This window comes from Xenopus laevis, chromosome 9_10L (genome assembly GCF_017654675.1).
Source record: "Xenopus laevis strain J_2021 chromosome 9_10L, Xenopus_laevis_v10.1, whole genome shotgun sequence".
NCBI lineage: Eukaryota > Metazoa > Chordata > Amphibia > Anura > Pipidae > Xenopus > Xenopus laevis.
In genome coordinates this window covers 130,268,469-130,281,962 of record NC_054387.1, presented here as the reverse complement: position 1 = coordinate 130,281,962, position 13,494 = coordinate 130,268,469, and positions in this window count along the sequence as shown.

The window sequence follows — 13,494 nt, the reverse complement described above, 5'->3', positions numbered from 1 at the left end:
GAGGGGTGTTGGACACAGGAAATCTAAAAACTTCAGATCTGTGTTGTTTGTGTAGCGCTATAGTAAACCGACTTGTGCTAGGGCCGTTTACTCTACTTTCCTTGATGGGCTGAGACCACCGATGAGCTCTCTTTCTCAGGGGTAAGCCCTCGCAGCGGGGTGGAGGCAAGGGTGTAGTGTAACTGTAACCTTATGTGATAGCACAATGATGGGCGCCAGTAGTTCTTTAACAGTTGAACCAAGAACAATGTTTATTGAACAAGAGCACAGAGATCATTTAGCACATTGATCCACAATGGAGCATAGAACATACACAGCAGCATAAAGGAAGCATATCCTCACAGCACGTATAGGCTGAATCCCCACAGGCTAGGGAATATACAGCAGAGAGTAAGTTGACAGCATGTGATGGGTATTGCCCGTTTTTCAGGATATCTTCCAGTGGCAGACTAGGGGAACTCCTGACATCCCTATCTCAACACTTGGTTCCCTACTCTGGGTCAGTAATACCCTGGGACCTTAATCCCTCTAATCTCCTCGGCGGAGCCTTGAGTTGCTCAACTAAATAACCTCTCTATAACTCCTAGAGCGATCTATAAAATGAGTATAGCTGTCTAATTACTAGGGCCAAGGCGCCACGGGTCAGCACTACCCATTCCCTTCCAGCCTGCTTGGTTGGGCTAAAGCAATGGATCCAGAGCACATGGTTCCTAAACCTTTTATACTCTGGCACAGTGCCATCTGGTGTACACTGTGTGAACTGCAGGGGTTACATAAGCACAGGGTCCCCATAAGGACCCACTGAGGTGTCCATATTACTAGGGATGTGCCTGTCTGTAAAGTGTAAGGGTGTCTAAGATTTTCACATCCCTACATTTGTAATGGAAGAAATTACCGCAAAGATTGTCTGTAGGACATTGATGTTAATTAGTGGGGATACTGAGTGATGTCTGTCCTTAGGTGCCACAAGCAGCACGTGGGGGACACTCAGTCCTAATATAGGACATCATTACTAAGAAAGGGATGTCACTTTTCCTCCATGCCTCAACACTGGGTCAGAGACTACCCTTATATAGCACCAGTGTTATGTAGAATTAAAAGGGTAGTTTACCTTAATAAAAGCTTATTGATTTTGAATGGTATACTTCGATGGGTTATTATTTATGTATTCGTTTTGACACGGTTTTGTTTTGCTGCCTCATGTTTGTCAGTAACAATGCAGGGTCTGGACTAAATCAGAACACTTAGAAGGGTATTTACTAAAACTTAATGAATCTCATTTTTTTATTGAAACAAAGTCAACCTAACTCCCAACCACAAATTTAACTCACGACAAAATCGATCGTCAATTTAAATCATGCAACTTTTTCACTTTAATGCTCTTGAAGCTCTACTTTATCAATTTGTTGCCGTGAAAACTCAACTTTATCGGACGAAAACCAGCACGAATCACAGCGTCAAGAAACATCTTCAGGGACATTTGCCTTTAACTTCTACATGACCTCAACAAGATACAGGATTTTGGGATTTTTAGCAACTTTTGGGTAGAATAAATAACTAAAAATTCAAGTTTTTAGTTCCCCCTTTAAAATTTCTAGTTTTACCCTTTAAAAACTCAACCAGAAGAATTTGAGGTTTAATAAATGGGCCCCTTAATTTTGTACAGTGTTCGGCCCATATGAAGCATCCAGTGGATCACCGTACCAGAGGCCTCCCCTTTAGACTAGAAGAAAAGAACTTTCATTTGAAGCAACGTAGGGGGTTCTTCACAGTCAGGACAGTGAGGTTGGGGAATGCACTGCCGGGTGATGTTGTGATGCTGATTCAGTTAATGACTATAAGAGGGACTTGGATGATTTCTTGGACAGACATAATATCAAAGGCTATTGTGATACTAAACTCTATAGTTAGTATAGGTATGGGTATATAGAATTTAATTAAAAGTAGGGATGGGTGTATGTTTGCTGGGTTTTCGTTTGGAGGGGTTGAACTTGATGGACTTTGTCTTTTTTCAACCCAATTTAACTATGTAACCATCTGTTAAAATGTAATATATTAGTTGCAGGCATTGTCCTAAATCTAATGGCCCAGTACCGTGTACCTTTAACTTAAATTACTACTACTAACTGGTTGGGGAAACTTAAATTAGCGTAGATGAGGTAACCGGTTTAATAGAGGTCAAACAAACCAACTTTATTTGCTATGAAAGGATCAAGAATAAAGTTTTAAAACAATATCAACAAGAAAAAACAACTTCAGTATTTTGCTACACATTCATAATTTGTAAAAAATGTTACTGAAATTCTATATTTTCTTAATTTTTATATTTATTACATCAACAATGTCTTCCCCATCCTCCCAGCTTCAACTTTCTAAATAGGCTGAACCATAAGAGAAAACTAGTGAAGAAGTAAATGATTCTTCAAACCAAGTGAGACAACGTAATCCCTTCATACTGACACATTGTACTGACAAGTTCTACATTATCTGGAAGGAGATCTGTAAGAAACATTCCACCATCTCCATTAATAATCTGGCTGCTAGAGGGAAACATCTCAGTGTTGGTGGATGAGATGACCTCATAAGAGCAAACATGGCTGCTCCCACTTACATGCATAAGCACCGATAGATCTCATATAACTGGGGTGTCCATTTACTGAATATGATATACATTAATAGGGAGGCGCATACATGTCCTTAATACAATTTCCTAAACTGTAAGTCTGAACATCCTTGGGATATCTAAAGTAATCACACAGGGGCTTTAGAATAGTCTTGGTCAGAGCTTGAAGTTAAACTAGGGTGAGGTGTGGGATAAAACACATTTGCTGCCATTGATATCCTTGCGCTGTAAGGACATGCAAGGAGAGGTTTGAACTGAAAATATCTGATAACTGCTGATCTAATGTGATCAGTTATGTCTGGGCCAGTCTTAAATCAGGTGCGAATGATACCAATTCGATTTCAGAAGCCATTTTCCCCATTTTTGCAGATCACAGTAGCTGCAGCGACACTATTTTTGCGCAAGCCCAAGCCCACCCTCCCACCACCTGAGCCCGACTTCCAGGTTCCTTTTATGGACCCGCACTGACCCGCCGATGATGTCACAAAAGGGGTGGGGCGAGATGTGCGCATCTATAAAAATTCAACCCGGAAGTCAGAAACCAGCATTTGGATGGTCATGGGTGGGAGAGCAGTCAGAAGAGCTCAACCCGCACCCACCTGCGACCCAGAAAGGGGGGTGTGAGGTCGGCCCGAACCCACCCAACCCGCGGGTATCTGGCCGGCCCGCACATCACTACCTGTACTGGCTTATATTCAGGGTATTTCTCTGCAAAGACTATTAAGTAATTTATGGTTACAGTTATGACCACAATGCAATGAAGGTCTTCACACAAGCGTTAAATATGTATATTCTGTGATGTGATATAAAGGGCTGTTTAAGAATGTTCCATTAGAAATGATTGCAGGACAAATGATGAAATGGACGGCACTCCAGATAAAAGCAGGTTTATTATAGCAAGCTGCTGATGTAGTACACCTGACGCGTTTCAAGAATCATGTTCTCTGGTTAAGCATAAAGAACCACTGGCGCCCAGTTATTATGCATAGCACTTTATTACAGTTGCACTACACCCTGCCTCCACACCATTGCTGCACCCCTGAGAGAAAGGTCTCACCCAGAGCACAAATATATATTAGGTTGAGCTCTTAGTAGAGTCAGTGCCTCTCAATTTACTATAGCGCTACGTTTATATGACTTTGGAACAGGTCGATGATATAATATGAATATGTTATATGTAGTTCATGTTTCTCCTAACTTGGAATCTATAAGTAAACCCTTCCACTCTGGAGGCTGCACTTGATTATGTAGTTTTTTGTAAAATATTTTGTAAAATTTTTTAAAAGTTCTTTGAGGTTTTTACTTCATTGTACGTTAGGTTTTTATTGATAATAATAAATTGAATTAAAATGTATTTTATGTAAAGCCCAGACGGGGCTGCTGTAATATTGTGTATATAAGGTAACTGCATTGCACTTGTCTATGATTAAGGGAATGATACACAAAACGCGTCAGGTGTACTACATCAGCAGCTCGCTGCAATAAACCTACTTTTATCTGGAGTGCCGTCCATTTCATCATTTGTGCTGCATCAATACAGTAGGGACGCTGTGTACTGAACACCAGTCGCAAGCTGCCTTTAGCAGAGGGTGAGCTTGGATTTTAGTGATGTAAGGGTCGGGTAAAATCCGTCCCGCACCCGACCCTAACCAGCCCTCCCTCAGCCCAACCATGCCTGACTTCCGGGTTCCTCTTTTAGACCAGCGCCTGACCTGACCCGCCAATGATGTCACAAAAGGGGTGGGGCGAACAGGCATGTGTCCATAAAAAAGGAAGTCGGAAGCCAGCAGTGCAAGGTGACAGGAAGAAGAGCTCGACCTAGACCTGCCCACCACCCGCAAATGGGGGTGCGAGGTCAGCCCCAGTGGCGTAACTACGTGGGGCCCGCCTGGAAAATATGGCTCCGTCCTGAAGCCCCAGAATTGTCAGGCTATTTGCACGGCCACCTAAGCAGATCCTTCAGCATTAATAACTCCAGTGTGCAAATTGGCCAATTAGGGAGCCTAGCACTTTCAATTTGCTGTAAAACCTGAAGTGCCTCCTGATTGGCCAGTTTGTACATTGAAGTACTTTATGCCGAAGTCATTTTTTTCTGCTGCCTTTCACAATAAGATTCTGTTACAATAACAAATTTGGGGGTCATGGCATGAAATCCTCCCCTAGATCCAGAGCCAAGCTAATATATGACCCCACGGACCCTTCCAGGCTTGAGTATATTGCTGGGCCCCTCCATTAATGTCATGCAGGTACATTCCTTCCAAGATTATCTGCTGAAAGACTTCCCTGACCAGGTCCAGACATATTTCTGGCCCATCACAAGCTTTTGGAAAGTCCTGTAGCTTCCCAATGATAGGAACAGGCTCTGTCCTCCCTAAATAGAGCAGTATATGTGTGTGTGCCTGGATTATCATTTCCGTCTGTGGACTTTCCCAAGGCAGAAGAGGGGCACGCAAACCAGACCCAGTGGTATATACACACTCCAAACCCTAGCCCAACAAAACCTGAAAAACCTACTAGCCTATTGGAAATAATATAATAAATACTAATATAATCAGTGCAAATAAGAAAAGGATTCACATTCTGAAATATTTTACTGTGAAGAATTTGTAGGTGAAGTTAAGGAAGCTGTAAAGTTTTTGAGCAAGTCAACTAGAACAAGCAGAAATTTTTGTTTGGTTTTGATACATGTTACCTGCTAAAGTATATGCTTTATTTTATCAGAGCCCCTTATATCAAAAGCTGCAAGACCCTGCAGTGCTGGAGCCTCACAGGCAGTGGACCCACTTTGGGGAACAGGTCCTGGTGCAGCTGCACAACCTGCTCCCACTGTTCTTACACTGCTTTGCCAATTATAAGTGCTCAGCCATTGACCTGCACCCTCAGCCTTAACCCCACCAAATCTTGTTTGGTTGCAGTTGCACCTCTACACCCCTCGCTAGTTATGCAACTGTTAATCAGGGGGGGCGGTAAGTAGATCCTGCTGGAGGCACTCCCTGTGCTAGACAAATGATAGCTGAGTTTTCTCTGGCTGCTTTCAGAATGAATTCAAGCAGGTGACTCAGAACAACTCTATTGTTTTTCACGAGACAAAATGATTCCAGAAATGTTTTTTTTTCATAGATATTACATTGTTGTTTAATTTCTGAACTCCTGGGTTTGCTGTTGGATTTTTTGGTGTTTACCACCTTTTCCCACACCAGTTCACTTGGCTATACAAGAATTAAAGTAGTACAGGTATAGGATCCCTTATGCGGAAACCCGATATCCAGAAAGCTCCGAAATACGGAATGGCTGTCTCGCATGGACTTTATTTTATCCAAATAATCCAAATTTTTAAAAATGATTTCCTTTTTCTGTGTAATAATAAAACAGTAGCTTGCACTTCATCCCAACTAAAATATAATTAATCCTTATTGGAAGCAAAGCCTATTGGGTTTATTTCATGTTTAAATGAATTTCTAGTAGACTTAAGGCATGAAGATCCAAATTACGGAAAGATCTGTTATCCGGAAAACCCCAGGTCCCGAGCATTCTGGATAACAGGTCCCATACCTGTACAAAGAATTATAGTCAAAGTTAAATGTGCATCACAATGGAAATCTGGGGCTGGGGGTATTATACATGTTATTTCCACTTTATCATTTTCCTCGGAGTTCTGGGGTATTATACATGAAACTGCCTCTTTGTCATTTTCCTCGGAGTTCTGGGGTATTATACATGAAGCTGCTCCGTGTTCCTGGAATTCTCTCTGAAAATCTGGTCAACTAATGCTAAAGTGAAGTGTGCACATACAGGGTAAAGGCTTTACTTTAATTGTTCTTTAAAGAAGATATGTTTATGTATAGATGCAAATCCCCATAGACTGATAACGCTTCTCTCCTTCTTACTGCAAAGTCAGTCCCTCAATCACATAAGACATTTTAGTATGAGGCCCAACTGGAGAGTATTTGACATTATTAACTGACAGCTGTGTCAGTCTATGGTGATTCACGTCTATACAAATCTCTGCACCGGATCGAGCTCCCTTTTTAAAAAAACTGCCAGAAAGATGCCGACCAACAGAATATTTAAGGGGAGAAGGGGAGAATGGATGATTTACATAAGGGCAAAGGGAAGCCTGGGAGTTGGGAAGAGGAAGAAAAGTGGTAGCACAATAGTTAAAAAAATAAGTAACGGTGAAAAAAATACAGAGAGGTAGTGAAGCAAATCAGGAGAGAAAGAGGAAGGAAAGAAAAGTAGAAAACAAGCAAGTAAGTGAGTAGGATGTTGAGCATTTTATTTACATATATATCGTTTTTATGTCTGTATACATGGTTGTGGCCGTGTGCCGTGGACTGCTTTGTGCCTATTGTTTCTGGTACAAAACATGGAATTAATCTGTATAATATTATTTGGTCTGTATACAATAACACCATATACAGTGACACTTCAATTTTACATACCCTTATTTTACCCCCGAAGCTGCTTTCATATTTCGAGTCCTGGGTGAGCTTGTCATAAAAGTCATAAAAGTAACTGATCAGTAATGTCCGGCCCACCACTAAACATGTTTACAGACTGTTGCCATGATTTGTTATCACTGCGGTCTGCACCAGATTATTTTCACAATATTGTTACAGTTATAAAATGGAACTTTAGTTGTACAGTATTTTGCCCTAAACAAACTAGAGGGGGGGTCCAGTTGAAAACTTCCGCACCGGGGCCCCTAGGTGTCTAGTTACGCCACTGGTCAGCCCCGAACCGCGTATTCCGCGGGTATTGGCCGGCCCGCACATCACTATTGGATTGATCTTTTTAATCATTGTAGTTATCAAAAATTATTCACCCAATATTATTGTATGAGGTAAGAGTGACTATAATAATCTGTGTTATGCTGTACTCTACACAATGATATGGATACACTACACACAATGCTATGGATACACTACACACAATGCTATGGATACACTACACACAATGCTATGGATACACTACACACAATGCTATGGATACACTACACACAATGCTATGGATACACTACACACAATGCTATAGATAAGGGCTGAAGTTACCTTGAATTGCAACAAAAATAAACTTCTGTGAACTAATGATGTGAACTAATGATAGCAGGTATAGGAGTTCCAGTAGAGCTGAGCGGTTTCTCCAAATGGGAAGATACCTGGACTGATGTCCACCAGGCTAAGAAAAATCTTAAAGACCTGCAAATGGAAGTGGTCTAAAGGGTGTAAGTTGGCAAGTAATTTTGCTCTTGGATGACCAGCTTTACACCAGACCATATGGCACAAGTTGAAAGAACAAAAATTTGGCAAACACCGAAGGCTAGTATAGCGGGGATATCCCCTGCACGTTTATTTTGTCAAGTGATGTAACGTTTCGGGGGCGTGCCCCTTCCTCAGACATCAGGAAGGGGCACGCCCCCGAAACGTTACATCACTTGACGAAATAAACGTGCAGGGGATATCCCCGCTATACTAGCCTTCGGTGTTTGGCAAATTTTTGTGCAGATACTATTGGGAGAGGTGCCGACCCCTCCAGCCAGGACTAGGCAACCATTATCAGGAGAGTACCTAGGGGAAATAGGGAATCTTTTTTGCTCACAAGTTGAAAGCAGTCATTTCTAGACTAGCACAAGTAAAGACTTCTGTGCTCTCTAAGGTATGATGGAAACCAAGGGAACTTAGTGTTATCTGAAAATGCAAAGGGCTGGAGAACTGTAGCTCCATTGTTCAAAGGAGCTACAGCTGATGACCAAAGTTCTTGGAAAACATCATGTTATTTTTTAACACATAAGGATGTGATACCTAATGTTTTGATCAGCAGCCTTAATGGTACACTTCTCTTTTCAGCATTAGTTTAATGGACAGGAGAGGATGAATGTAGCTATTACTTATTGTTTCAACTTACAAATATGATGCACTGAATAGCACAAAAACTAAAACTGAAGGCAATCGTCATTCCAACTTCTTAAGAACCAGAAACTTGGAATGTGAATTACTCTCAGTTTAAGGCGTTTCCCTGTTTAGTTCCAAAAATATCGAGCACCATGACTCATGTAACTAGACTGAAGTGGAACGAGAAACAGTGGGGCAAATTTACTAAAGGGCGAGGTGGCCATCGCTAGAGAAAATTTGCCAAAAAAACAATCTGCAGGGACATCGCCAATTTACTAACAGGCATAGAGGACAATTCGCAAAAGAGCTCATTGCTAAAAAAGTTTTGCAACCTTTTGCCATGCAAATTCTCGCTCAGGCGAACAATCGTTACTCAGCAAATTCATCAAAGTGCGATTTTTCCACTACGTTACCCTTTTCGCCAGAGTCTGTTTCACCAGGTCATACCTGAAGTTACATCCTCCTCAATCTTTTATCAGTGACATCATATCCTGCATGCCCACAAAGTCAGAAAAAAAGACAAAACAAGGGCGTTTTTTCATATTTTAAAGTAGGATTATGTTTAAAAGTTGTAACTGTTAAATATATTTTTGCTTCCTCACCAGGCCCCACCTTCAGGAAATGACCCAACTCCCCAAGAACCCACATAGACTTCTCTCATGGACCTGCTTACGGAGATACGATCCACCAGAGACACGTGCGCTTTACTTATCATCGCTAAAACCGAGCTGAGCAAAGGATAAGCACACTGGAGGATACTTGCCTACCTGCAAAAATCCCTGCAAATGGCACAGCAAAAAGGAGACAACCTTGAGAATAGGCTCAGAAGAAACAACTTGTGGTTTGTGGGCTTTCCTTAGAACGTGGAGGGAGAGGCCCCGGAGCAATTTCTGGAATCCTGGCTAAGGGACAAATTTGGTCAACATTCCCTTTCACAGACATTCGCAATTGAGCGAGACGTAGACCTGCTGGGATACCTCCCAGACTGCTTATTGCAAGAATACTAAATGCATGAGACCGGGACGGGCTGCTCAAGCTAGCCAGACAGAAAGGCTCAATCACCTTCCAAGACAGCACTGTTTCCATTAATGCAGACTTTTCGGCGGAGGTACAGAAACAGAGAGCTGACTTTATAGAGTGCAAGAAACACATGTGACAACTGAACATCCAGTGTGTGATGATGTACCCTGCGAGGATGCGAGTGGTATCAGAGGGATCAACACACTTCACCTAAAGACCTGGGAGACTGGTTGGACTGTGAAGCACATGGAGGAATGGAAGTCGGACGTGACCACCAACAACGCCAGTAAAGCTACCAAATAAAAAGTTAGACCGACACAACCTACTCTTCTCATACTTTTGTCTAAATCCAGACTCTGGGGGCAGCTACTCCTCCCATACACAGAGCTAGCACTGTGAGGCCCAGAATAACAACCCCATATATATAGATAAAATCAGACTATATCAAATGTTGTCCTGAATATGAAAAGGTTTGGTTTGAACTGTATGTAGCTCTTTTTACAAAAGGAACTAGTGATCTCGACTCTATTTTGTGACTGCATTAAAAGAATAATAATAATAAGAATGTATTATTGCCTTAATTTACTGACCAAAATACATTTATTGTTATGAATCCAATGGTTATGATCAATTGAGATATTCTGATTGCTGCCAAAAGAACCAGTTGAGTTCAATCATCCAAATATCTGCCACTTTATGGGAAATAAAGACGGCTGATTGATTAACTGTGTAATACACAGAACTCTTTAATTTACCTTTCAAAAGAGAAAAAACATATTGGGCAGAAGATGGACAGGTGGGTTTCAGCTAGAACGTCACTGACCCTTGATGCATGTGATCTAATGGCTGGAATATAAAATGTGTTGGAAACTCAACCATAAATGAGGATAAAACGACACAGTATTACAGTATACAGTCTTTAATAATAGACACTTACACACAATACAAACAAGAAATTGACTCACATGTTTCCAGTATTTAAGCAAAATGCTGTTTCACAAAATCACTCTGATTTACTAACATACTGCATCATTTTCAGGCACCAGCACAATATATATTTGTCAAGGCAAGAGCCTCTTTTAAACTCATCTGTCAGACAACGGGAGTCAATCCATATTTGACAGGCCATATCCATTTGCTGGTCCAATTTGCTTGGAACCAGGTTCTTGGTCTTTCCATTATTTAGATCCTTTAAAGGAGAAGGAAAGTTATGGATGCATTTTATTGCCAATAGATTGGCTTCAATAGTGCAAGCAAGAATGTCATATTTATTCTGTAGAATGTTTTACCATACCTGAGTAAAAAGCTCTAGAATCTCTCTGTTTGTTTAGGATAGCAGCTGCCATATTAGCTTTGTGTGACATCACTTCCTGCCTGAGTCTGTCCCTGCTCACTCATAGCTCTTGGTTCAGATTACAGCAGATAAGGGAGGGGAGAGAAGAGGAGCAAACTTAACATGCTCATGCCCGGGGCAAGGAGGTTTAAAGGAGAATTCAACCCAAACCTTAAAAACTCCCTACCCCCCAACCCTACCTAGACCCCTCCTTTCTCCCGCCCAGCCTACCTGGTACCCAGGGCAAATGCCCCTAAAATTTTTAGGCTAGGGGGAGGAGGGAGAGAGGAGCAAACTGAGCATGCTCAAGCCCTAGCCCTGGAGGTTTAAGCTGAAAACAGGAAGTCTGATACAGAAGCCCATGAGTACACAATAGAAGGAAAGAAATGTGGTGTTTCTTTTGACAGGAGACTCAGAGCAGAATTACTTTGAGGGTTTACTGGTTTATTTAGGTGGACCTTTCTGTTAAGGCTTACTTAGTTTTAACCCTTCCTTCTCATATATAAGGTTTTATTTAACTTAATGCCCCATGGTGCTTGTTATTTTCCCCCAGCTCCCTGTCTCCATCAGACTATACGGTTCGGCTGGGGGCATACCAGTTGTCTCTGACTAGTCCACATGAGATCACATCCAGAGTCGATAGTATTAATGTGAACTCAATGTATGACGGCTCAACAAACAGAGCAGATATTGCCTTACTGAAACTAACAAGCCCCATCACATACACCAACTACTTCCTACCTGTCTGCCTACCTTCAACATCTGACAACTTCACTGAAGGCATGGAATGCTGGGTAACTGGATGGGGCAGAATTAGCTCTAAAGCAGACAGAGGGGGGTCTTTTTTCCATAAAATGGATCATCACACCAGAGACCACCCCTTTAGGCTAGAGGAGATAGTAATGTAGAAGGTTCTTCACATGAGGACGGTGAGAGTGGGAAATGTCGGGTAATGTTGTGATGCTGGTTCTGTTAATGCCTTTAAGAGGGACTTGGATGATGTCTTGGAAAAACATAATATCCGAGGCTAATGTGATACTAAAATCTATAATTAGTGTAGATATTGATACAGTATATGTAGTTGGTGTGAGTGCATGGAGGGTTCAGAGTCAGTGTATGTATGGATGCTGGATTTCATTTGGAGACTTGAACTCAATGGATTTTGGTCTTTATTTAACCCAACATAACTATTTAACTCTGCAACTATGTAAACTTACACTGGTCACAGTGAGACCTCTAGTGTCTAATCTAAAAACATCAATGAACAGCGCACAACACTAAATATATTTACAACATGTTTAGATGTGTATGTCTTTCATTTACATATATTGTCTGTTTTCAGTGAATTTACCAAATCCTCAGAAATTCTCAGACGTGATGACACCACTTATTAGCACGGCAACTTGTAACCAAATGTAGCAGGTTGTCTCCCTGGTGAGTCACATCATTCCACTAGAGGTCCTCTGTACTCACCTATTATCAATATGTGAAGGCAGAAGGTTTAAGGCTGCCTATGGCATACAGTAAGAACCAGGAATGTATTGTGGAACCAGTGAAGGGAACTGTACAGCCACTGAATGGAGCAGTTAGCACAATGCAAATATCAACCATTGAGCAGATAATCAAACAATGACAACATTTTGGTTCCCCTTCTGTTTCCATCTAATTTCTGTTGTCCTGTATCACCACCAAATAAGGAATTATTATATTATGGTCCCTGCTTTCTCAGAATCCCTGGCAAACATACATTTATTCCTTAATGGTGTTGGACAATTGTGTATAGGCCTCATTGATATATATATATATATATATATATATATATATATATATATATATATATATATATATATATACATGGGCACAAAGTTGAATTTCTTTTAACCAATTGATGAAGCAAAGTTAGTGAATGTGACATTCTGGGTTATAAGCCTTGAAGATAACTCTAAACCTTTGTTAGATTTGCATAGTATGGAGATTATTGGTATACTGGCCCCTTACACAGTATACATCTGGAACCGCACATCTCTGGATTTTCAGCCAACTTTCCTATGCAGTAGATACACAAATAAATACACAATAAATATGTGGTATATAAGGAAAGCTGTCAGATTGGCATCATGCAAGGCTGTATCATTTGAGGAACATCTTCTATTCTTCTAACTGGATGTCTACCCTGTAGCCTGATCATCTCCAGTGACAATTTGTACACAGGGACTTCCCAGTTCTGCAGAGTAATGTTAGTAGGTTCTGTACAAGGCCTAAAAACAAGCTTGGCCAGAAATTTACCATCTAGAAACTGAAATAAATGTCCTTTTTGTCTTACAGGGAGACTCCGGAGGACCACTTGGCTGTAAATTACATGGAGTCTGGTATCAAATTGGCATTGTGAGTTGGGGGAATGATGTGCCATCCCCAACCGACCTGGTGTTTATACCCTGGTACCTGCTTACCAGTCATGGCTCAACACAACAGAAGAGAAAATTATTGTAGATATTGTGGGCACAGCAAATAGTGTACCCACAACAACCGCCACTCTACAGGAGGCCAATACCATCTCCTCATGTTCCTTAATTAAATCAGCCCATCTGCTTGGCCTTTTGTGCTTCTGGTTCATTGTGTTTGCCAAG